Raw genomic sequence first — 27,111 nt, 5'->3', positions numbered from 1 at the left:
GAAACATTTTGTCGAACAACTTTGCTCCGTCCGCAACGAGTAGGATTTCCCAATGGTCAACCATTTTAATTCCGCTGCCCATTCCCATTCTGACATGTTGGTCGTGGATTCCTCTACTGCCACGATGAAGCCACGCTCGGGATGGAGGAGCAACACTTCATATTCCGTCTGGGTAGCCCTCAACCTGATAGAATGAGCATCGAATTCTCTAACCCGCTAATTTCTCCATTCTCCTCTCTTTGTTTTAATTTTCTATTCGGGATTCCCTCTTCCGTCTTCAACTTTCCTCGCATGTTTACCGCCTCTCTAGTTAACCCGCCCCTCCAAACTGATTTCTGCCTTTCAACCCTTTCCTTTTCCACCAATCACCACCCAGCCTCAAATATTCCGCTTTACCCAACATATCTAACTTCCATCTTAACCTGGCTTCTCCTATGGCCCCCAGTTTTCAATACTGCACTTTCCCCAACATATCTACCTCTTGTTCTCACCTGGCTCCACCTATCATCTCCCAGTGTTCAATCTCCCCTTTCCCCTACATATCTACATTCTTTCATCAAATTGCTTCACCTATCACCTCCCAGTGTTCAATCTCCCCTTTCCCCAACATACCTACATTCCTTCCTCACCTGTCACCTCCCAGTTTTAAATCTCCCCTTTACCCATCATATCTACCCACCTTCCTCACCGGGCTTCACCTATCACTTTGTAGCGTGAACTCCTTCTCTTCCCCGACTTTCTTATTCTGGCTTCTTCCCACTTCCTTTCCAGTACTGATGAAGGAACATGATTTTTTATTCCTCTCCATAGATGCTGACTGACCTGCTGAGATGCTCCAGTGTTTTGTGTGCGTTACTCTGATTCTTGTGCCAAAAAATACCCATCATTGATCGCCGCCCACCTGGTTTTTGATTCCGATTTTTCCCCCCTCCTTTCATTGCCACAGACTGCTGTCCTGGGCATTCCCCACAGTTCTGTTGTCCATATAACATAGAAACAAAAGTCCCGATGATAACAGTCACAGTCACTCACTTGGTCTCACCAGATCCGCGGCTTTTCTTCTGCCTGATCACGTTCGCCCACTTTGTCTGAAACTGAAAAATACCTTATTTTCTCTTTCCCAGTGGTGACGAATGGGGCTCCCACCGAAACATTATCTGTTTCCCTTTGTACTAATGTGACCGACCCGTGAACTTCGCAGTGGAGCAGCAAGTCGCCGCTTTATTTAACTTGCACGTTGATGTGAACAAGAAGCGAAATGTCCCGGTTCCTGGGTTCACAAAACGACCCGGAGAATCGAAGTAAGATCCGTGAAGCAGTACCAGCCAACGGCCACTAGATGGCACCGAGGGTCCGGGTCCTGTGTAGCAGCGCAAAACACTTCAGAGTTCAAAGTAAATTCAGTATCAAAGCACAAATATGCTACCATTAGATACATTTTCTCGAGAGGATTCACTGTAAGTGCAAAGAAACAAAATATAATCAATGAAAGAGTGCACACAAGACGGACAATCAATGCAGAAAACATAACAGACTGAAAATACAAAAACGTAAAATAATAATAATATAAAGTTAACCAATGGAACAGCAACCCTCCATGGAAAACATCCCCATGATCTGAGCAGACAAGGTGTGAAGACGGAAACGTGGACGCTTGGCTCAGTGTTGGAGACCTCTTCCCAGAAACAGAGGGGTTCGTTGTGACAATACAGGGCCAGGTGGCTAACACAAAAATGTTATAAATACATAATAAAAGCCCAACAAATTAAAGCCGAAAAATGCTGAAAATGACAAGGGACGCCAGAAACAATCCAACATATTACAGGATGGAACAGCATTTTAACTCAATCTGATTACTTATACAGGGACAGTCAATTGACAAACATCATTCACCAAAACCTTGCTTTAAAATGCAAACTCATAAAAGACACCATACCTTACTACAAGTACAAACCTGTTCTAGATAAGGGTTAGAGTCGTAGAATTATTTTATGACTGATCCATTACAGGACAATCCATAATAACCGTCTGCATATATAATATTACTGGATTAAAAAGGCAATAACAACGTACATAATCGATATAGCCATTGGAAACACACATAACGTACAACAGTTAACAAGTGAAAAGCACCAGAACTATGTTGAATTGAAGAAAGAAATTGAAAGACGATCGAGCATGTACAGGGTATATATTGTCCTAATGGTAATATCAACAACTATCTCAAAGTCACTACACAATAGCATTAAAGCAATATTTCTGTAAATCTGCCGAAAACCACTATACTATACACCAGTAGAATGGTCCGAAGTCCGGAGTTATTGAGGAATGAGTGTGCTTCAGCACCCCCGTACTTCAGGCCAGCGTGAGCAGAGAAAGTAATAATAATAACAACAAAGCAAAAATGTCTCTAGCATGAAATGTCCGGTTTGAAAGTGAGTTGTGGAAACAGTCAGTGTTGGTGTGAGTGAAGTTCAGTGAATTAATCCCTCTGGTTCAAGTGGCGATAACATAAATTTAAACATGAAATAAACTAGCGCCCTGTAAGAGTTTCTGTTGGTTTGATCGTCCATGTAGAATATTTTAATTTACAGCCGGAGACAGAGAAAAAAACATGTAAGAAAGGTCAGATTACGTCAGAGGGAGTATTTCAAAAAGCATAGAGATGGAAAATCAAGTTGATGAATGCGTGGAATGTCTCCGAGATATCTGTTTGGTTGAGCCTACTGGGGAATAAACAATTCAGCACTGGGTGTTGTGTTGTGTATTTTTTGGACTACGTTGTTTTTAAGTTACCTCTAACTTGACTGCAGTCTGGACAGCTGTTGTGAACAAGCCAAGGTAGATAATCCATCAATGGATTAAACACACAGTAGTAATTAAAACACGCTGCTGTTCAGAAGCAATTGGTGTTGGAATTCTGCTAATGAGTGGCTTCATAATGGTCGAAGGCTCCACTGAAGGTTGCATGTAGTACGAAGTGTGTAAAGGAAATGAGGCTAATGTATGTTGGTATTTGCTTGGTGTGGTGAATAATACTCATCGCATTGATACTTCAAGCATATCTGACAAGAAGGGAACTCTCAGTTGCAAAGTTTTTTTTTGTTTTTTAATGTTTTAAAAATGTTATTAAATTATGGATCTGTTATCCAAGACTATTAAATATTATGTGGGTTTAGCTAATGACGTTTTGCAGAATCCATCCCTTTTGGAATAAAGTTTGGAGCTGAGGTTTAAATGGATATGTTTTACTTCCCATGTTATTATTGCTTTGCTCTTTGTTCTGATGGTTACACAAGGTATTTCCCCCGGTGTTATCTTTAAGGCCAACTTTAATAACTTTAGTGTTTGAAAAGCACATGCCATTCTAAACTTCCTTTTTGTTGATTTCGTTTAGTTTCTTATCGCTATGTTGTATTTTAAAATAATTAATTACTGTTAAATTCCTTGATATATGGTATGAAATTGGTTACATGTTATCATGTTTCTTCATGCTTTTGTTATGACAATATTTTTAAATCCTTATCGGTATTTTTTGATAGAGTCATGAATTCTGCTGTTCCTTTTGTGCTATATTCACTGAGACATAAACAGTAATGTGATCGCCAGAACTTTCCGTGGATCGAAAAGGAAGAGATGTTGGCCACAGAAGATTTCAAATATGTAACATAACATAGAACTCGAATGGCTTAAGATGAGTGGAAGCAGACAGATCAAGTGTCTTTGTACCAGCCATGTACTTGGAAGTGAATATGTAATTTTGTGGAACTGTTTTACACCTTCCATTTTATGAGGTGAAAATTTTGGTGTTTTAAAGTAAACACAACGTTGCTTCAGGTAAATTGCGGGTTAAGAAATCTTTTCCAAATTAGAAGTTATTGTGAAGTGTTTTTGATATAATATAACATGCAAATCTGTGAATGATGGGGTCAATGCCTGCCTGGAGTGATTGAAACTGTCACAATGGCGGGGCGGGGGGCGCGTAGATGGTGGACCCAACAGCAAGACACAGACACTGAAGTACAAGGAACAGGACTTGACTAGGGTAGGAACGTGACAGGATGTAAACAAGGAGCAGGAACAAGAACGCAGACTTGGGCTACGACATGGACAAGACAGGGAACCGGACAAGGAGATATACACTCGGAGCTTGGGCTTGGGCTCCGAGCCAGAGTCTGGCCAATGGCCCAGAACCTGGGTGTTGCCTCGGGCTCGGGCCCTAGAACCAGGCAACGACATGACATGACGACAGAACACGACATGGCTGGGATCTAGAGTCTAGAAGCCTGCAGGCTGGGGTCTTGGCTCTTGAGGCCTGCGGAGGCTGATAACTCGAAGGTTGAAACTCGGAGACAGACTGGGAACTGTACATCAACATAGAGCCGGGACTTATACTTCGAGAAGCCGGGTCTCATCTTTAACACACTAACATGAGACAGGACAGTACATAGACAGAGAGCCGGGACTTAACCTTAGACAAGCCGGAACTCAACTTTATCTGCACACCAAGGAGGGACAGGTCCATCTGTCGGGTAACGGCAGAACGACCGGACTTACCCAACAGCGGCAAAGACAAGACAAGACAGGAGCCCATGCAGGGCAACGGCAGAACTGCCTGACTTACCCCACGGAGGCGTGGACAAGACAAGACAGATACCCCCGCAGGCAACGGAAGAAACGGCCTGACTTACCCCACGGAGACGAGGACAAGAAGAGACAAACACCGAAGAACTTCAGGAAGTTCCACCTCTGCATCGGGGTTGATCCGAGTCGCAGTTTGGCCAGCAACCTCAGCTGGCTACGGAAACAACCGGATCCCTACCTAGCTCGGAGTGGTTGGTAGCCACTCAGCTGACCCTGGAAGCAGCCGAATCCATACTGCAAAGACAGTTCCGACTACCGACAGCAAGGCTCCATGAAGCGATCGTTCTCCAACGCGGCCTAAAGATGGAGTGGCCGCTCCAGCCTTCCACAGGCAGGTTGCTCCCAGGGTATTTTGGCAAGACGAACCAGCAGCCTGCACTCAACCCCAAGGCTACTTATATTCCAAACCCCAAGATGGGAATCAGGTGCCTATGATTAACTCAATCAAAACAAGGGACAGCTGGAAGACCCGGAGTCCTGAGTCCACGACTGGACTGTGAACCGGAATGCAGATTTCACGGACCGGACCATGACAAAAAGTGGTTTCTGAAGGGAACAAAGAGCCATAAATTACCGATTGACGCTTGCTGAGAAGAGGTCAATAAATGGATGCTGACCTGGAGCAGAGTCAACAAACAGGAGAATTCAAGCCAATCAGATGACCTACAGTCAATGACACTGGAATGGGATAACTGAACTGGAAAATATGAATATAAAAGTGGAAACTTCGAATGTGCTAGCAGCGATAACTCTTTCCAGAAACCCACCATCGCAAGGAAGAACTCCCAAGTCGGTGACTGGGAGAAGAAAGGATGGATCACTTGGTCAACTGAGATGCCCCAGTTTGGTGATATAGATGAGAAAATTAATCTGAGTGAGTATTGGTATAGCGGGAACAGCAGAATTCCTGTTCTAAATTGTTGGTCCGGTGTCGACACAATTACGTTGTTGTTTATGCAGAGACAATAAAGTGCGAGTTTTGATTACTGTATTTACAAGTTACAGAGTGAATTTCCTAACCGAGTTCGATAGGACTATCGACGGACTGGATAAAAATACTCTTCCAGCTGCACTTCAAAAATTCCATTTGTTATCTTGCACAAAAAATGATCTGGTTAATTTTGGAGAGGTTGAAATGTCTCATTGCTGTAACCCTATCTACAATATGACATTTCTGTGTGATCTGCCAGCAGATCTGTTCCTCAAAATGGAGAGAATTACAGTATAATCCCAGCAATGTGGTTGTTGGTGGTTATTTTATTTATTCCTAAACTCAACTCATACTTACATATTCATCAGCTTTTCTAAAGAACATGGACAATCAGAATTTTTTTTTTTCACAGTTGCTGATGAGTGAGGCAGGCGCCATTTGCTGGAATAAAACCTGCTGCAGAGTGAGGATTGATCCGACAGAGAGCAGCTCGGGATCTGGTGGAATCACATGGAGCATGGGAGCCGCTTCACTCCTCGAAACTCCCACAACATGGAGCGACAGTGGTATAGGGATGAGCACAGCTGCCTTTCAAGCAGCTCACCCGGGTTCGATTCCCGGTGATCGCTGTGTGTTGTACGTGTTTTTCAGCACTTGTCTCATAAACGCATCGGTCTGGAATCACTCAGTCACATTACATCCTTCTCTATGAAATGAAAATTTCTGCCCGTAGTTCATCTGCTATTTTAGCCCAGTGTTTCTCTTTCCGAATTGTCTTACCACCATCGTGTATTGGTCTCGCCCTATCAGAGATGTCCCCCTTTTCACTTCCCACACAACTTCTCACCTTCTTTGACACTGAAAGCTCTCTTTTTCTCCAACCATTTCTAATTCAGTGTCACAATCAGAAAGGTTAATGCCGTGTCATCACTCACAAATGTTTCTTGAGGTGATGAGTGTCTCCAGTATTTTCTGTTCAACCTGTTCAATACCAGCCACAGTTTCATGCAGCGGAGAACAAGATGTGATGGACAAACGCTGAGCACTACAGCAATTGTCGTTTTATCCGCGAAGTTCTCAACAAATCTCAGAAAGTGATGAAGCGAGTGGACGGAAATTTCAGTTAGAAGTACAAGTTTTTCTTTTTAAATGAAATGTGTGTTGTGTACACAGGTGACGTGACAGCGATTTGGGGTAAAATATTCTGCTGAGGAATAGCAGACGATGGTTTCGATGTGTCGGCCTCTGCATAACGGGCCCAGCACATTCCCGCTGCGCTATTCTGCTGATAGGTAAATATCTCTGTTTTTCTCCTGTCTTTCTATTTGTTAATTTTGCCGCTTTCCCCCGATTATCTATTGATCTGTTTGTTGGATTATTTTCCCTGTCTAATTTCCCTCGTGTCTCTCTCACGCTTACCTTCCTCCCCTTCATCCTTTCCCTGTTCATCACTTCCTACCCCATCCGGTTATTATCCGGTCACTGTGCTCCGAGCCAGCCGGATATCTCGTCCCCGACATTTCAGCAACGGAACTGATTTTCATTATCATTGTGGCCCTATCCCTACGGCCCTACAGTCAGACACACTGGTTATCTCCCTCTGTGTCTCCTTACCTTCCTTCTCTCTGTCAGCGGGCTGTTATTTAGGCTATAAACACAGGTACTGGAAATCCCAAGCACAGAATGCCGGAGCAAATCACCAGGTCAGACAGCATCTCTGGGGAGGAGTAAACAGTCGATGTTTCGTGCAGAGATGCCGCCTGGCCCGCTGAGTTCCTCCTCCATTTTTTGTGTGTTATTTCGTCGGTCTTCGACCTAACGAGCAGCGACCGCAGTCTGAGGTGCAGTGGAGAATACACCCACACTCCGGGATTTATTTTGTCCAATCCCGAGTCTCGTTCACCTCCCAAAGCGAATGAAGGACAGAATTCCGTCAGTTTTCAATAATTCGCAAATCACTGGGTCTTAATGTGAAGGTGAACTGCTGTCAGCAGTCCTCTCTGTCCTTTGTAGAGTCCTGCCGTCGGATGTCTTGCGATTCTCGTACCAGACGGTTCAGCAAGTGGCTAGAGTTCTCTCAATGATGCTCCTGTGAAATAAAAACAGATTGAAGAGGGGTTGGGGAAGTCTCACTGAAGCCAGGAAGTGGACACACCGGTGCGCTTTCTTGCTGTTCTCTGTGGCGTTCAGAGGGCGGGTTTGGTGGTCCACTCTCTCTCTCTTGAGGAGCCGTTTATTTGCAGTAATGAGCGGTCCCCTGGCCTAATGAATCATCTCTTTAGTCTTGTCCACGTTGAGACTCAACGCGTCATTGTGCTGACTGCAAACCTGACGATTGGGTTTGAGCTTTGCAATGTTCAAAATTCAATGCTCGCCAGCGTGGAGATGCCGGGGATTGAACCCGGGACCTCATACATGCAAAGCATGCGCTCTTCCACTGCGCTACATCCCCAGTTAAAATACATCCCCAGTTAAAATACAGAAGTGTTCAGGTCCAAACCTTCCTGCATATTACAATTGAGCAGTGCAACACAGACAATGGCTGATGGCCACAGTCATTCGGCCCCGAGTCTGCTCCACCATCCAGTGCGATCATACTTGATCCTTGTTCAGTTCTCTTGCCAAACACCATGATAATTTTTGTGGAATAAAGCTAATTAGACTCCAGCAGAATGATCACGGAAAAGACAGCACGTAAGACATTCTGAAGCATAGTTTCAATCTCGCTGTTATGTCTATTAAATGGTTTCCTACTGAAAAAGTTGGACGTTTGACCTCACAATCTACCCCATTATGACACTCCACCTTATTATTTACCCGCACTGTGCTTTGTCTGTCGCTGTTCCACTTCATTCTGATGTTATTGTTGATTTATCTTGTTCTCTCTCAATGCACTGTGCGTGATTTGATGTCCATGGAATGTATGAAAGGGAGTATTTTTTGTCACATATTGTATCTGGGTAAGTGACAAAAAAATTTAAAAAATCCCCACTGAACTCTGTACGGCGGCAGAAAGGGAGCATTTCCCCATCCATCCCCCGCGGACAGAACAGCCTATCCCAGCAGTCAATGAAATGCACCGTAAAAGCTGCTGGATCGCCTAATATCCTAGCTGGGCTCGAACCACCACCTTTCGGCCGAAAGCGTTCACCGATTGCGCCACCAAGACAAGGAGTAAAAACGGATTAAATGATCCATTTCTTGGTTGGACGATGTTGACTTGTAGTCGATGCTAGGACACCGATTTTCACAATCTGCGTGAATGAATGATTTCCATCAGAGAGTCGCGGGCACCATAAAAAGAAAACGTGAGGAACAAATATTTGTCCGATTTAGAAGCTTCGCGGGGAACTCCCAATAAATTCATATCGCATCTGCAAACGACTCGGCCACGACTACACACTCCTCACAACTGGGCAGGCCAGGCAGAAGGGCATTTTACATGGAATGTGGTCACTGTGTCACGGGACGTATGGGGAGTGTATCGATCCCGGGGTCGGAGAGAAAATGACAATTACTGAAGTAAAATCTGAAACTGCCGGAAATATTCCACAGCTCAGACGGCGTCTGTGGAGGGCGAAACAGAGTTCATGTTTTAGGTCGATGACCTTTCACCCTGAGCTCTGGGCGCGGAGTTGGGGGAGAGAATCTCACTTAGTCTCTGCAGGGTGGCCTGAGCTGGGCCAAGGTGTCGGTTTCCCTCTCTTCCTCCTTCCTAACTCGTTGAATCGTACTCCTTAAATAGAGCATACGACCGGCCTTTGCTGACAATTTAAGGTATAGCAGAGGTGGATGATGGAAATATTATAGCGAACATGGGACTCTGTCACTGAGGGTTACACTGAATGGCGCTGAGATACAGAGTCGCTGAGGAGTTATCTGAAGAAGCTGAACACCGATCGCGAGATTCTCCCTTCCCGGGATCACTGCAGATCACATTTTGAAATCACGTTTAATATAACAGCAAAAGTAATTCCTCGTCGGGGAAATGAAACTTCCGTTTTTTTTTCGTGACGGCGGGTATACTAACCAGTGACGAGAAACCAGCGCGAAAGTGCGATCTGTCATTCAGATGTCCGAACACACGGCATCTCAAGGGGTCAAACCGATATTCGTTCTGCGACTGCGAAACCGGCGCTGCTAGAAATATATTTCTTTCTCTGCGACCGGAGAGGACTCGGGAATCCTTTCCGGTTCAGCTACTTCTTTGTCGAGCACTGGCCGGAGGACACGCTCCCATTTGTGCCTGATTGTGGATTGGGATGAAGAGCATTCCCCAACAGGATTTATTGTCCGAGTAATCGATGCAAGGAACGATTGGAAAATCGAGAGAGAGAGAGAGAGAGAGAGAGACTTCTATGCATAGTCTTCTCATCTTCTTCTCCTGTCCTGATGGAACGCAGCAGGTCCTGACGAAGGGTTCCGGGCCGAAACGGTGACTGATCGTATCCACGGAAGCTGCCCGACCGACTAAGCTCTTTTCTATAGTTGCCACCTGGACTGCTAATTTCCTTCAACAATCTGTGTGTGTGTTGATTATTTTCTCCCTTTCCCAGTTATGACGAACGGGCATCCATTGGAAACATTAAATCTCTTCTCCTTTCTGCAAATGTTGCCCACCCACTGCGTGTTTTCAGCATTTTTCTGTTTCTATACAAGACACGGCTTTATTCTGCAGAGAACAGATGACATTAAGATACCTCAATGCACAATGGGTTAATCTTTCCAACTAAACAGAAACCTCGGCAAAAGTGCAAAAGGATAACATAAAAAAGTACATTCCAGCCGAAAGCCAGTGGATTTCCTAACATCTACCAATGATGGGATGACCTTGTGTTTTAAAGTGCAGTGACGGAAAATTGTTGTTGGTAGCAGTTGACATAGCAGAGGATGGTTTCGATCCATCGACCTCTGGGTTATGGGCCCAGCACGCTTCCGCTGCGCCACTCTGCTATGGAAATAAATAGCATTGCTCTCCCATGAATGATGCGCAATCTCTTTCGTGTGTGTGTGTATGTGTGTTTGTGTGTGTGTGTGTGTGGGGGTGGGGGGGGGTGTATGCGCGCTCGCGCGCCCGCGCACTCATAGGCAGCCTTAAGCATCTAGGGGCCCGTTTCAACAATTAATGTGGATACCCACGCTTCGTCAAAAAAAAAAGAAAGAAAACAAAGCCAGTATTCAAGTTGGTTTGCATCAGTAATGGTATAATTTTGGACTTAAACGTTGATGCATTATATGCACTTTCAGCATAATGGACAGACAGCTCAACAAAATCCAAACAATTCTCTAAATTAAAAGCTGAAACAATGACATTTTTTGCTTTGGAGTGAGAAGCCTCGCCCTTTTCAGCAAATAGTCTGCATTGAATGGCACTATGTGTTAGGTATCAGCTGACATAAGAACATCTGAAACAATTTCCCTCTAATTTAATTAATATCAAAAGCAATGACGTATTAAATGAATATTTACACTTTGTTCAGTGAACAATGTCTGAAAGTTAAATACTGGAAGTTTACGACAAACTGCGCCTCGCGCTCTTTCAGCACCAAGGACAGCTCACGTAAGTCCCGGGGAGAGAACAGCAGGAGAGTAAGAGAGAGAGGGAAAGCAAGCGGAAGAGAGAAATTACGATTTGTGGAAACGCCGCTAATCGCCTCTATACATTTTGAGTGAAACACATGGTTTATTTTATTGATTAATTATAAACTATATTCCTACAAAAATGTGTTAAAAGACTTACCACTAGTACTTCACAATCCTCCTGTGCATGAGTGCTGAGAATGCTTTAATGAGCTCATCTGTGGCCGGCGATCTTGTTATTTTATGCTCAATTGGTATCTGAGCAAGAGCTGACAGATGCTCCTGGAGCATGGTTGTCCTCAGATGCGTTTTGATGAGCTTTTGCCTCGAAAAACTTCTCTCTCCACTGGCTACAGTCACAGGCACTGTCTGCATGAGTCTTAGAGTAAAGGTGAGGTTAGGATGCTGGACTTTACAGATGCTGGACCAAAGAAAGATGTAACTTTTGGGAGACTATTTAGACGTTCTGTTTTGTTGTGTAATATTTTCCGTTTTTCAGCGCCACTAGGATAGGAGCGTTTCATTTTCCACTCATTCTTTGCTAGGAGCAATGTTTACAAGTGAAGTAAATGTTTTACTGTATTTTCTCAGATGTCAGTCAGCGAGCGCCCACTGGTGGTTCGACTGGCAATAGCAGGAGAATATTGTGGCGTCTGGGAGCTGTGCATTAAATATTTGAACGTCAGTAGGGTGCTCCTGGGAGGGTGGGGCCCGTTTCAGTTGAAACGGGTGAAACATAGCTAAGGCAGCCTATGCTGATCCAATTCTTCCAGTCATCCACACTCCCCTGCCTTCTCCCCATACCTTTTGATGCCCTGGCTAATCATGAACCTATCTATCTCTGTTTTAAATTAGTTATTCTTTCATACAGTCTGACAGAATAAATAATGCAGCCTAAGTATACGATTTACGGTCGCCATACATCAGAAAAAAAAGCAAGAGAACAGGAAAACACTTCCCCTTCTCTCCAAGTCTGCAATCTCTTAGCCAAAGCTACGTTACCCCGTCGTAGGTTGTCCTACTACCCCCTGTACAGAAACACATAGGGGTACTACCTAAATAACACCCCGAACTTTCGTTTCTCAGTAAACGTACTGACAACTTTACTTCCGTCCAGAGTCTTCATTTTCAGTATTTTCTCCTATTGTTTTAAATCAGCACATGTAGACGACACCAGACCATTGCTTAGACATATTGCTGATGTTACTAATATCCTTCTGAATTCTCTTAGTTAGTCGACCAGGATGAAGATGTTTATCACAATAAGATATGAAAGTGATCATTACCGTAAAATCCACAGCATCTTCTACCCCAATCCTTCTGCCCTTACCGGAGGACCCTCCTCATCCAAACCCGTTCCTTCCGAAGCATTGTCCTTGTATTTCTTGCAAAAATCTATTCCATACTATAACAGAACATCCCCTCTGAATTTCCCGTCATCGGCTCCACTCAGCCACATTGCAGGTGGTGCAAACCGCCAGCACCCGTCACTGTCGCCCCAACGCTCTCCCGTTGTCTACCCCTCGCCCCGTGACCGGTCGCCTTCTGGAACTCAGTTGCGATTGCCGGGCCGATGTGTCTCCCGCATCTCTCCGCTCCACCACCTCAATTTACCGCTTCGGGCCCGGGTACTCCCCATTCCCAGCTGCTTTAAAGCCGCTGCTGCCGGTGGGTGAGGGAATGGGACTGCGCATGTCTTCCGCCGTACACGGTCAATCAGGTACAAGGGCGGAGCCTCACCGCGCATGCGTTCGACTGTCAGCACTGATCGAAGCTCAGCCAGACCTTCCCCCAATTCGCTTTATGAGACTCTGAGCGGAGGTTTTGGGAACTGCAGGAGGGGCGGCATGGATACAAACCCACAATTAAACATATGTCCTCTCGGATTGTTCTCTACAAATTGTTTCATGTGTTCCTTTGCCTGTCTTCTCCACACAGTCACACGTACGCACTGAAGGGGACGGGCTGGGAGTTGATAACTCACAGCAATAGTCCCGGTTTAATGTGTTCGAAGTGACGGATTCGGTCAATGAGTGTAACTCCGATCGGCGCTGAGATACAGAGTAGCTGAGGGAACATCTAGAGAAAGAGGTTGAACCTAAAGTTACTCGGAAAGCTCTCACGTTCCAGTCTCACTGCAGACTTGTTCCATAGTCTCACTCATCATTTCAAAAGTCTTTTTTTTGTTGGCTCAAAAATGACTTGTACATCCAGTTAGTATTTGAATCAGAAAGCAGTCTCCCCATCCGGGAATTGAACCCTATCTCCCACGTGGCGGGCGGGGATACTAACCACTAAACTAACGAGGATATACAGGGATATGAAATCTGTCACACGGATTTCAGGGTACAGGAGAGCTCACAGAGTCACCCTGACGTTTGTTTGTTGAGTGTGGACCGGGCGCTTTTTACTCATCCCCTTCTCACTGTGTGACTGGTGGAGTCTCAGGATTCTTTCGCGATTCAGTCACTTACTGTGTTCAAGAACTGGCGAAAGGAAAGGATTCTATCAGCGTGTGGTTTGAAAGGACAATTATAATCAGGATTTATTTATCCATTTAGTGATGCGCGAGGCAGGATCCCATTAATTGCTCTTCGACTCGTTCAGGGCTCGGTTCTAACTCATTCTGACTCCCTGAGTATACTCGCCGTGGGTGGCATAACTCCGGTCTGTTGGGGATGGAGACGTTAATTTCCCGGAATAGGACCTGCTGCAGAGTGAGGAATGATCCGACAGAAAGCACCTCGGGAACTGATCGACCTACATAGAAGTAGGGGAGACACCTCACTACTCAAATCCTTTGCATCGTCATTGAGCGATGGTGGTATAGTGGTGAGCATAGCTGCCTTCCAAGCAGTTGACCTGGGTTCGATTCCCGGCCATCGCAGATTGTACAGTTTTAGACTACAAAACAAATCATTGAACACGATATACGCAGAACTGCAAGGGCCAAGTAATCGTGTCAGGTTTATTCATGAATTATGGATCAGAGATGGAATTATCGTTGCTCAAGAGTTTCTCGGTAAATCCTGTTCTGACTTTATACCAGATTCTACAAGAATGGACACTTCACAGGAAGGATCGGCAGGATGTGCAAAGTGTTGCCTGATTAAAGTGTTGAAGCTTGTTTCACTTCATTGGAATGTCAGAGCCCGAGAGGAAATTTGTCCGGATTTTGAGGTAGAAAATAATGAGGGACATAGGCAGATAGTCAAAATTGGTTTCCCATGGTAAACATTTGAAATTCTAAAGGGAATAAATTCTAGTGGGAGAAAGTTTAAAGAAGATGTGCGGGTTACGTTTTTAGACACAGTGGACTGGGTGCTTGGAACGGGCTGCCAGGTTCACAGAAGGAGGATATACGATGTGTTTAGATGGGCACATGAACATTTTAGCGTGGAGTGTCATGGATATAGGCACAGAGAGAAAATCCGCAGATGATGGAAATCCAAGCAATACAGAAAACGTTGGAGGAACTCAGCAGGCCAGGCAGCATCTGAGGAATGAAAAAAACAGTCGACGTTTCGGACCGAGTCCTTTCGGGCTGGAGAGAAAAAAAGAATGAGGAATCAGAGTTAGACGGTGAAGGGAGGGGAGGAAGAAACACGAGGTGATAGGTGAAACTGGTTGGGGGGGGGGGCGCGGTGTATGGCCTGGTGAATTAAAGACTTGAAACGTTGATTGGTGAAAGAGATACTGGCCTGGAGAACAGGGAATCTAATAGGAGAGGACAGAAGGCCATGGAAGAAAGAGATGGGGCAGGGACACCAGAGGGAGGTGATGGGCAGGTAACAGATAAGGTCAGAGAGGGAAAAGAGAATGGGGTTTCGTGAAGGAGGGGACATTAGCAGAAGTTCGAGAAATCGATGTTCATGCCATGAGGTTGGAGGATACCCAGACGAATATCGTGTGTTGCTCCTCCACCCTGAGTGTAGCCTCATGGCGACAATACAGGAGGCCATGGGCTGACATGTCGGAATTGGAATGAGAAGTGGAATTAAAATGGGTGGCCACTGGGAGATCTCGCTTTTTCTGGTGGACATAGTGCAGGTGCTCTGCAAAACGGTCTCCCAATCTGTGTCAGGTCTCAACGATATTCAGGAGGCTACAACGAGAGCACTGGATACAGTAGATGACCGGAAAATACTCACAGGTGAAGTGTCGCCTCACCTGGAAGGATTGCTTGGAGCGCTGAATGGTAACGAGGGAGGATGTGCAGGGGCAGGTGTAACACCTGTTTCACTTGCAAGGATAAGTGCCAGGAGAGAGATCGGTGGGGAGCGGTGAACGTACGTGGGATTCACAAAGGGAGCGGATCACTGCAGAACGTAGAGGGTGGAAGGAATGATGTGTTTTTTGGTGGGGTCCCGCCGGAGATGGCGGAAGTTACAGAGAATTATGTGCTGGAGGTGGAGGCTGGGCGGTGGGTGGGGGCGGGGGGGGGAGGTGGTCAGGACAAGACGAACCGTGATAGACTGATGGACTAGAACCGTGATAGACTGATGGACTATCATGATGGACTGCTCCACGGAGCCGACAAACAGACGGGCATAGCTGGGACTCATGCCAATGTCTGTGGCTGCACCTTTTGTTTGAAGGAAATGGAGGAGCTGAAGGAGAAATGATTGAGTGGGGAGAAGTTCCGCAGGACAAGGTTGAATGGTGCTGGAGAGCGGCTGTTTGGGCCTGGTATCCAGATGATTTCCGGGTAGGATAAGATAGACACTTGACTCGCAATGTACCCCGTTATGATGCTGTACTGTACTGATTACTTATCTGCACTCTGCTTTCTCTGTCGCTGTTAACTTTTATTCTACATTTTGTTATCGTTTTATATTGTTCTCTCTCAATACACTGTGTAATGATTTGATCTCTATAAACAGTGTGAAACAGAAGCTTTTCACTGTATCTCGGTTCGTGACACAAACAATTTTAATTCCCGCTGAACGTGATGCGGCAGTAACAGGGAACGCCGGTCTCCAGACAGCGCAGCGTTTTCCAGCTGGCACTGCAACGCGCAGCAAAAGCTGCCGGATCACCAGCGTCCCTGGGTGGACTCGAACCACCAACCTTTCGGTTAACAGCCGAACGCGCTTACCGATTGCGCCACAGAGACACGTTGGAAAAGGCTTCCATAAATGGTCCATTCCGGCGTTGGAAAATGCTGAATGGTAATCCATGCTGTGACCCGGCTTTCCACAATCTGCATGAATGGTTTGTCTCAGAGGGTGACGGACAACGTAAAACTGAAAACACTGGAACCACATGCAATTCAGAATTAGAAGCGGAAATACCATTGAATTCCTAGTGCATTGCTAAAACATTCGGCCACGAGTACACACTCCTCAGGAAAGGATATTTTACATGGGATGTAATCACTCTGTCCCGGGACGGATGAGGACAGCACCGATCCCGGGGTCAGAGTAACCCCGCGATTTCTGGAAACATTTTTCTCTGTCACCGTGTGTTACGCCGAATCACTCTGAGATACACAGTTGCTGAGGGGAGTTTTCACGAAGCTGAACAAAATGTCCTTCCCTTTCGGCGGACCCTCCCTTCCCGGGGTCACTGCAGATCGACTCTTCCACATCCCCAATGAACCGATCACTTCAACCCCAAACTCGGATTTTACCTCTTTAACCATTTTCAATTTACTTTGAAAATTCGAGTTGCAATTTTATTTAATATGGACACAGCAAAACAGTTTCCCTGTCGGAGAAAATAACCCCCGTCTTCCCTGTGACAGACGGGGATGCTAACCACTAAACTAATGAAAATCCAATGCGAAAGAGCTGTCTGTCGTTAGGATGTCCGAGCACAGGATACTAAGGGTCACCCAAATTTGTTCGTTGACTGTGGCACCGGCGCTTTTCACTCATACACTTTTTACTGTGCGACGGGAGAGGCCACGGAATCGCTTCCGATTCAGCTGTATCTTGTGTAAAGCTCCCAATCTGGTCTGATTGTGTTTGGATGAGGAAATTTATCAACAGGATTTAACTGATGCAGGAAAATATTTTCCAGATTTTCCACTTTGCCCAGACTGGAAAGTCTGGCTCTATTTCTACTCCCTTCTAAGTAATTAAATTTTGCACCAACAGACTTGGTGGGCGTACCAGTTCTAGTAACAGCTGGCATAATAATGTATGGGGCTTACTATGCATGAATATACGACTGTAACCTGACTAAAGTAGTCCACTTGTCAGATGGTAGCAGCAGGGCCGTGCATTCCCTTTGACAACTGCGGCTCAAACTCCTGCAGGGGAGTGCGCAATGAACTGTGGTGACGAGAAGAAGCTGGTGTCCCGAGTTTTATTCAGATTCGACTTTAACATTTGGCGTCACGAACAGGATCCCAATATAGGGAGTATTAAGCAGACGGGCTGAGTAAGCGGCTGGACCACCCTGGGGACTGCGGAGACCGACCGGGCGCCCAACAGATATTTTACATTTAGTCTCTCTCCGTTAATTCTTTTGGAGGTACGGTCCCCCGCCCATTGCATACCTTGACGGGATCCGGAAAGAATTTGTCGGGAGACTGGTATAAAATAGGCAAATTTTACCAAGTGGGCAGGAGGCCGTACCGGGTAAATTTTATCAAGTGGGCAGGAGGCAGAAGTCCCGGGTAAATTTTACTAATTGGGGAGGAGGTACCAAGCCGGATAAATTTCTCTGATTTATCGATTGAGCAGGAGGCCTTGTGGCATGTAAATTACTTAGAGAACATGGGTCAATTGCAGTCGATTGATACGAGTGGGCCAGGGGAGCCCTACACAATATGTGTGAGAGTTTTCCAGACAAGGGAAAAAAAATTGCGAAATTTGAGTGCAGCACTGAATAAGAAATTGAGGAACAAAATGTGGCCACTGGCGGTGGAACCTGGGATATTACATCATGAGAACAAGCAGGAAACTTGATATGCACAAAGAACTGTGGAAAGAAATGGAATTTTTTGAAAAGGGAATGGAAGGAAAAGGAAGATGTAAAGTGGAACAGTATATTATTAGCAATTTGCAGGAACAATGCTTGTGACAAAGGGATAGAGCTATGTACGGCAGAAGGAACGCCAAAAAAGTTGGGAGACGTGAAAAGTGGAGTGCGAATGGGTGGATGGGCGCCTAAAACGAGAGCAGGAAAAACAACATAAGCAAACCAATACCGGCCTAGATAGGACATAAGGGCAGGAAGGTTAGTCTAGACTTCGAAATAATAGGGAAACAAGGGATCCTGAACCATGTCTGCCATACCGGCCCTGTTTGAGGACAGTGACCGTGATGAGGAGTGGGCACCCACTGTACCCCCCCGCCGGACCTTCCCAGGGCCCAAGTGCACCCAGTGCTCTCGAACCCTAATCCTCCCAGTAATCAGATACGGTGGCTGCTCGGATAAAACAGCGGCGGCAGGGAAGGGGAGGAACCTATACCCTGAGATCCAGAAAGGGAATACCGAGGATTATTCCGAGACAGGAGGGAAGAATCCAATAAAACACCAGAGTTAATGGCTCCATAAAGTCAACTGCCCACCCGAATGCTGCCCAATCCACGAGTAGGAGGAGGGACAGCCCTTAGTGATTCCTGTGTATGCACCATGGAAGCCTCAAAAACTGATAATGATAATGAATAAGGCCCCAGATAGAAAAAAACAGCGCAGTTTGCTCAGTATGTCCGCAATACTATACAAATGTATAATGCGACCCCGCAAGACTTATTCGGTCTCTGCTGCATGATTCTCTCAGCTGATGAGGGGCAGAAATGGAAGGCAGAATTATGAAGGCAGATCAGGACTTACAGGCGGGAAACCATAATGAGAATGAACAGACAGACCAGATTATTCAAGCCTTCGACCGAACTCCCCAGCAACCTGTAAACATCTCTAAAGTACATCAATTCAAAACTAAGCCTGGGGAATCGGAACCAAACTATTGGGAGCGATGTGTAGCCTGCTACGTCACTTTCACAGGAGACCAAGCCTTTAATAATGCGAATCCATCCCGCCGGTTTAATTCTTTACTCCTCCAATGCTTACCAATTAAGTTAGCCAACATAATTAAAACAAGTAATATGGATTGACCTGACAATGATTGGAATCGAATTAACGAGCCTTGACATATTATTGTGATCCGACTTTCGAATCCCGACTAATACCGAAGGGAACTAATATTAAAGGTGAATATGTTCACCGGGAAGAAGAAAGCGAAAGGGCTATATCTGGGGGCCTGAAATGGGAGCAAAATCCTACCAAGGGACAGGCGGGGGCAACAACCCGTTCGGAAATTGACAAGCAAGGATGTTCCCTACCGTGAGAACCACCCCTCATGAAGAGCCCAATGTAATACTGCAAGTTGGTGGAATTACAATTCCTTTCATGATTGATACGGGGCAACCACATTCACACTCGATGAGGAAATAGTATCGGAAAAGGGACTCCAGCCACCAGACGGTACAATCACTCTGTCTGGGTTCGGAGGCACGGAGCTACGTATTCACTTACTGCAGGTGGAATTGCAGGGAAACCAGTGTGAGGTTTTATTTACAGTCACCACCAGTCTGGGGTGTAATATAGCAGGGAGATACCGGCACTGTCCGTTGGAAGTCGAAATTCTATGCACAGACAAGTGTCCAAGTGTATCCCCCTGGGACGAGTGAACAACCGACAGCTTCTACAATTCCACCCCCGCCCCCCCCCCCCCAGTGGTGGTCACATAATCTGGATAACACTGCATTTGAACCCCTTCTGCCAGCGGCCGACCCTCACTTGACCCTATGCTATTACTCTACAGGTAGCTCAACTGAGAGAAGCCAATATTATGCAGCCCTCGAGGGACAGACGTTCCCAGTCACGGTGATTGGAGAGGTTAAAGAAAGGGAGGGCTGTGAATTTATGGCCGAAGTTCCTGATTTCCTTTGGCGATAGACAGGACCGGTGGTTCCCCATACCACCGTTAGGGTTTTCCCTGTGTTCAAGCCAAAGATCCGAGGGTTCCATCCCTACACCTTGACGAAACAAACCTCCAGCACCGAGGGAGAATCCGCGGGCCAACTCCGATAGTGGAAGGAGTTTGAGGTGAGGACGGAACATCTGGTAAGACATTCTTTTAATATTGACTGAACCCAAGAAGTTGTACCCCATTTCTGGGCAATTGCAGGCCATGAAGTCGGCGGCACCAACTGCCCCATTGTCCGGATCACCTTGAAAGAAGGACAGACTCTTCCATCCATTCCACGATACCCACCTCAAGCCAGAGGCAACGTTTTTTGAAGATGGAAGCTCTTTTGTGGCTCCAGCAGGAAAACGATATTCTGGCCATGCGATAGTGACGAACAGTGAAATAATTGACCAGACCTCTTGTGAAGCAGCTGTCGCAACCCAGAAGACTGAGCTGTTTGCTCTTCTCGTGTCTGTATCCGAGCAACAGACAAAAGTGCGAACGTTTATACAGATTCCTGTTATGCATTTGGAATTGGATATGACTGCGGGGCTCTCTTGGAACATGGGAGATTTGTGACAATCTCTGGCCACCCCAATTGTAATCCCTCCATTATAAACAACTTATTCACCGATCTACAGCTACCTCGAGTTTTGGCTATTATTAACTCTCGGTCCATACGCGCATGCCCGACCGGGTCACTAAAGGCAATGCTTTGACTGATAAGACAGCAAAAAGAGCGACACGATCCTCGGTAGTTGTAGCCCCTCCGGTTCCCGTCAATCAACCTTCCGTGACTTAAGCAGAATGTGTTTGCCAGACATGCGGGTGGTACCTACTTTTCAGGGGGAGGCCTCTCAGAGGAGCGCAAACTGTGGTCCCAGATAGGGTGCCAGAAAGACCACGATCTAGGAATTTGGACCACCCCAGCGGGAAACGTTTGTGTTCCTACACAGTTTTTACCAATATTGGTAGATAATGTGCTGTGGCATGCAAAAGTTTGGGCACCTCTGGTCAAAATATCTGTTACTGTGAATAGTTAAGTGAGTAGAGGATGAACTGAATTCCAAAGAGTCATAAAGGTAAAGTTGAAACATTCTTTACAATATTTTAAGCAAGTTTAGTGTATTATTTTTATTTTCTACAGTTTTAGAGTGAAAAAAAAAGGAAAAGAGCAAAATGCAGAAATCTGGGCACCCCAGAGATTTAAGCTCTCAGATAACCTTTATCAAGGTCTCAGACCTTAATTAGCTTGCTAGGGCTATGGCCTGTTCAAAGTCATCGTGAGGAAAGGCCAGGTGATGCAGATTTCAAAGTTTTACAAATACCCTGACTCCTCAAACCTTGTCCCAACAATCAGCAGCCATGGGTTCCTCTATGCAGCTGCCTAGCACTCTGAAAATTAAAATAAATGATGCCCACAAAGCAGAAGAAGGCTATAAGAAGATAGCAAAGCGTTTTCAGGTAGCCGTTTCCTCAGTTCGTAAAGTAATCAAGAAATGGCAGTTAACAGGAATGGTGGAGGTCAAGTTGAGGTCTGGAAGACCACGAAAACTTTCTGAGAGAACTGCTCGTAGGATTGCTAGAAAGGCAAATAGAAAACCCTGTTTGACTGCAAAAGAGCTTGAGGAAGATGTAGCAGAATCTGGAGTGGTGGTGCACTGTTCTACTGTGCAGCGACACTTGCACAAATATGACCTTCATGGAAGAGTCATCAGAAGAAAACCTTTCCAGCTTCCTCACTACAAAATTCAGCGTCAGGAGTTTGCTAAGGAACAACTGAAAAAGCCTGATGCATTTTTGAAACAAGTCCTGTGGACTGATGTAATTAAAATAGAACATTTTTGCCGCAATCAGCAAAGGTATGTTTGGAGAGGAAAGGTTGCAGAATTTCACGAAAAGAACACCAATCCAACTGTTAAACACGGTGGTCGATAGATCATGCTTTGGGCTTGTGTTGCAGCCTGTGGCACGGGGAAAATTTCAGTGGCAGAGTGAAGCATGAATTCAATTAAATACCAGCACATTCTGAAAGCAAACATCACATCGTCTGTAAAAAAGCTGAAGATGGAAAGAGGATGGCTTCTACAACAGGATAATGATTCTAAACACACCTCAAAATCCAGAATAGACAACCCCAAGAGGCACAAGCTGGAGGGTTTGCCATGGCGCTCACAGTCACCCGTCATAAACATAATCGAAAATCTATGGGTAGACCTCAAAAGAACAGTGTATGCAATACAGTCCAAGAATCTGACAGAACTAGAAGACTTTTGCAAGGAATAATGGGGGAAAGTCCCCCAAACCTGAATTGAAGGACACTTAGCTGGCTACAGAAAGCGTTTACAAGCTGTGATACTTGCCAATGAGGGTGCCACTAAGTACTGACCATGCAGGGTGCGCAAACCTTTGCTTCGTGCACTTTTCCTTTTTTTTGTTATTTTGAAACTGTAACAGATGGAAATACAAAAAAAGTAATATTGCCTAAAATATTAAAGAAATGTGTCATAAGGGCGGCGCTAGTGGCGGACCGAATTGCGAGACACAGACACTGAATTTCTGGGATCAGGACTTCACCAGCGAGCTGGGACAAGAACACACACCTGTGCTAGGACATTGGCAAAGCACGCGGCACCAGGACAAGGAACTGGGAACTAGTCACCTGGGTTTGGACTCCGATCCAGAGACTCGACCAAAACCCAAAACCTGGGTCTTGACTTGGGCTCGGACCCCGGAACGAGGCGAGAACATGACGTGGCTACAGGACTGGACGTGGCTTGGGTTCTTCATGGCTTGGGTACTTCATGGCTTGGGTTCTTCGAGGTGAGGACACGACAAGGCTTGGGTTCTTCAAGGCGAGGACATGACGAGGCTTGGTTTCTTCGATGCGAGGGCATGACGAGGCAAGGACAGGAAGAAGCTTGGGTTCGGGCTCCGAGCCAGAGACAGGACAAGGACCCAAAACCTAGGTCTTGGATCGGGCTTGGACTCCGGAACTAGGCGAACACTTGACGTGGTCTTGGGAGACAGGACTAGGCGAGGCTACAGGACAGAACGAGAGGCTCCTGAGCAAGACGAGGGAACTCCAGTACAGGACGAGGTAACTCCAGCACAGGACGAAGCACATGGACAGTACGAGGCACATGATCCGGACGAGAACACGAAGCCTTGACTTGGGATTCAGAAACAGCCGAGCCTTGGACTTGGGAGGACAGGAAAGCAGAACACAGAACCTTGGACTTGGAAAGGACAGGAACACAGAGCTTTGGTCTAGAGCACGGTAACACGGAGCACTGTACTAGAGAGACAGTAACACAGGGACAAGGAACAAATGCCAGCCCCTCCGCTGGAGAGCAGGACTAAGGGCCGGGACTTCTACATGGAACACAGAGCCAGGAACTCCCTTTGGGAACAGGACTTGTGACCGGGGCTCTACACAGAATGCGGAGCACGACGAGACGGTTTCTAAAACTAGGTAGCAGCTAACGGCCGGTCCTACCTAGCGAAGACGTGGACACAGAGTCAGTTCCAACTCAACATAGACAACAAGCTCCTGTCTCACTCTGGTGGTAGAACTTGACAAGGTTGCAGGCAAGGCACCAGACACAGGTTGCAGGCAAGGCTCTAGACAAAGACTGCAGTCAAGGCTCCAGATACAAGTTGCAGGCAAAGGCTCCAGACACAGGTTGCAGGCAAGGTTCTAGACACAGGTTGCAGGCAAGGCTTCCAAAGGAAGGGGAAGGGAATGGAACAGTCCAGCCTCAGGGTAACAGCAAAGACTGCTTGACTTACCCCGCGGAGGCGAGGACGGGATAATGACGAGACGAATCAGCAACCAGACTCGAACCCAGGGTTTCTTATATTCCCAGCCCCAAGACGAGCATCAGGGGCCTATGATTAAGCCAAATTGAAATAAGGGACAGCCGGAAGACCCGGAGTACGGAGTACACGGACAGGACCGTGAACCGGAACGCGGACTTCATGATCGGACCATGACATTACCACATCCAACTCTATGGGAGTCTCCGAGCGACCGAAAACGCTCTCCAGTACAAAGGACGACCTAGGCGGGTGCGGGGCGTGTATACAATCAGGAGGGAATCCAAGATGAGGGGCGTTAGACGACAGTGTCTGCATTGCTGGGTTCATGTATTGCTGGTTCGTTCTGTCATAAGGGGTGTGGGGGGGGGGCGCTGGTGGAGGACCCAAATGCAACACACAGACACAGAACTACTAGGAAAAGGACTTGACTAGAGTGCTGGGAGAAGAACACAAACTTGGGGTGGTAAATTGTCTAGGCAAGCGGGACCAGGAAAAGGAACTGGGAACTAGGAGCCAGGTCTTGGACTCGGAGCCTGAAGCTGGACAAGGACCCAGAACCAAGGTCTTGACTAGGGCTCGGATCCCGGAAATAGGCGAGGACATGACGTGGCTACAGACTGGGCACGGCTTTAGTTCTTCATGTCATGGATACTTCATGGATTGGGTTATTCGAGGCGAGGACATGACGAGGCTTGGGTTCTTCGAGGCGAGTACAAGACGAGGCTTGGGTTCTTCGAGGCGAGGACAAGACGAGGCTTGGGTTCTTCGAGACGAGGGCATGACGAGGCTTGGGCTCGGACTCCGAGACAGAGACTGGACAAGGACCCAGAATCTAGGTCTTGGATCGGGATAGGACTCCGGAATTAGGCGAAGACTTGATGTGGTCTTGGGAGACAGGACTAGACGAGGCTACAGGACAGAACGAGTGACTCCTGGGCAAGACAAGGGAACTCCAGCACAGGACGAAGCACATGAACAGGACGAGAACACCAAACCTTGACTTGGTACTTAGGAACAGCCAATCTTGCACTTGGGACGACAGGAACCTCGGAACTTGGACTTGGGACAACAGGAACGCAGAACACAGAACCTCGGTCTAGAGCAAGGGAACACGGAGCATTGGACTTGAAAGACGGGAACACAGGGACATGGAACACAGAACCGGCACCCCTCCTTGGAAACAGGACTAAGAGCCGGGACTTGTACAAAGAACACAGAGCCAGGACATGTACTTCCGAACAAGACTTGTGACCGGGCTCTTCATACAATTCTGAACACGACGAGACGGTTATCAGAACTAGATAGCGGCAAACGGTCGGACCTACCTAGCGAAGACGTAGACACAGAGACAGTTCCATCACTAGGTAGCAGCAAACGGCCGCACATATCTAGCGAAGGCGTGGACACAGAGACAGCTCCAACTCAATGATAGACAGTTCCTTATCTTAAGACCGCAAGGCTCCCGTGTCGCTCAGGTGGCATAACTTGACAAGGTTGCAAGAAAGGCTCCAGACACAGGTTGCGGGCACTGCTCCAGACACAGGATACGGACAAGGCTCCAGACACAGGTTGCGGGTAGGCTCCAGACACAGGATACGGACAAGGTTCCAGACACAGGTTGCGGGTAGGCTCCAGACACAGGATACGGACAAGGTTCCAGACACAGGTTGCGGGCACTGCTCCAGACACAGGTTGCGGACAAGGTTCCAGACACAGGTTGCGGGTAGGCTCCAGACACTGTTTGCGGGCAAAGTTCGAGACACAGGATGCAGGCAAGGCTTCCGAAGGAAGGGGAAGGGAAGGGAATAGTCCAGCCTCAGGGTAACGGCAAAGACGGCCTGGCTTACCCAACGGAGGCAAGGACAGAAAGGGACAGATCTAACCGCGAGGCAACGGCAAAGACGGCTTGACTTACCCCAGGGAGGTGAAGATGGGATACTGACGAGACGAATCAGCAACCACACTTGAATCTAGGGCCACTTATATTCCCAGTCCCAAGAAGAGCATCAGGTGCATATGATTAAGCCTAACTGAAACAAGGGACAGCCAGAAGACCCCGAGTCCGGAGTCCACAACCGGACCGTGAACCGGAATGCGGACTTCAAGACTGGACCACGACATTACGCCCCCCTCCTCCACTTTGGGTGCCTCCGAGCGACCGAACATGCTCTCCAGGACTAGGGACGACCTGGGCTGGTGGGGGGAGCGTATACAATCAGGAGGGAACCCATGATGAGGAGCTTTAGACGACTGTGTCTACGTTGCTGGGCCCATGTATGTTTGTTCGTTCTGTCATAAGGGGGCGCTTGTGGAAAGACCAAATGCAAGACACAGACACTGAAGTACTAGGAACAGGACTTGACTAGAGAGCTGGGGCAAGAACACAGACTTGGGCTAGGACATTGGCCGTCTGGTCTGCTAAGTTCCTCCAGCCGCGACCTTTCATTAGGATCTGATTCCATGTGTGTTGATTTGTATTTCAGGCATCTGCAGGCTTCCTTCTGTTTGCTTTGTAACTCTGTTTACCACATTGTTTCCATTTACTGACAAATGGGGGGATAGAATAGGGAGCATGGAGGCAGCTGAATTATAATACTTTTCAACGTTTATTTCTAACGTTTCATGAGTTTCAAAATCCGCTTCAGTGGGTATTTTACTGCAGTTTTTAGTTCCTGTCGGAATTTGCTCTGAGTCACGGCGTAAATACACGTGTTGGTGCAGGAGCTGAGAATCTGCAGCATTCCTGATGTGTGGTCTGTGATGTAACGGGGATCCGTGACAGGATAATGAATAAAACTCATTGAAATCCGTCTATAGATAGAAAATACCACAAATGTCCCCCATAACAATATAAAACTACCGGTTACGCTGAAGAGCAAAACGATGGATTTGCGTCGGTTCTCCATCTCCCGGTCCTTGTCATTCTCTCCACTCTTTTGTCCCCGGAGCCCCCTGCGGGCTCGACTGGCCGCTAGAATCCGCCTGACAGTCAGAATATTGAACAGCAAAATCAGAAAAAATGGGACAGAAGGGGTTAATATGCGGTGAAACATCTCGAATGCCGCCCATGAGGGAGAGTTTTTGAAGCTCGATTTAGGAACACAATCCCAGGGAACACCATCAATTATTTCTCCAGGTTCGTATATAAAGTACATGGGGACAGTCTCCAAACAGGCCAGCACACTCACTGTCCCGATAACCACAGCTG

The 27,111-nt window shown here is 46.8% G+C and overlaps 4 non-coding genes across 4 annotated transcripts; 1 reads left to right on the top strand and 3 right to left on the bottom strand.

The window, feature by feature from the left end:
• Positions 1–7,955: 7,955 nt before the first annotated feature.
• On the bottom strand, positions 7,956–8,027 carry trnaa-ugc (transfer RNA alanine (anticodon UGC)). Its single transcript has one exon. It is a non-coding gene; the product is annotated as a tRNA-Ala (tRNA).
• Positions 8,028–10,456: 2,429 nt separating this feature from the next.
• On the bottom strand, positions 10,457–10,528 carry trnam-cau (transfer RNA methionine (anticodon CAU)). The gene has a single exon. It is a non-coding gene; the product is annotated as a tRNA-Met (tRNA).
• Positions 10,529–13,970: 3,442 nt separating this feature from the next.
• On the top strand, positions 13,971–14,042 carry trnag-ucc (transfer RNA glycine (anticodon UCC)). Its single transcript has one exon. It is a non-coding gene; the product is annotated as a tRNA-Gly (tRNA).
• Positions 14,043–16,197: 2,155 nt separating this feature from the next.
• On the bottom strand, positions 16,198–16,271 carry trnan-guu (transfer RNA asparagine (anticodon GUU)). The gene has a single exon. It is a non-coding gene; the product is annotated as a tRNA-Asn (tRNA).
• Positions 16,272–27,111: the final 10,840 nt, after the last annotated feature.

This window comes from Mobula hypostoma, assembly GCF_963921235.1.
Source record: "Mobula hypostoma chromosome 30 unlocalized genomic scaffold, sMobHyp1.1 SUPER_30_unloc_1, whole genome shotgun sequence".
Taxonomy (NCBI): domain Eukaryota; kingdom Metazoa; phylum Chordata; class Chondrichthyes; order Myliobatiformes; family Myliobatidae; genus Mobula; species Mobula hypostoma.
Note: the sequence above shows the minus strand (reverse complement) of the source record. Positions and strands in the feature narration are given on the sequence as shown.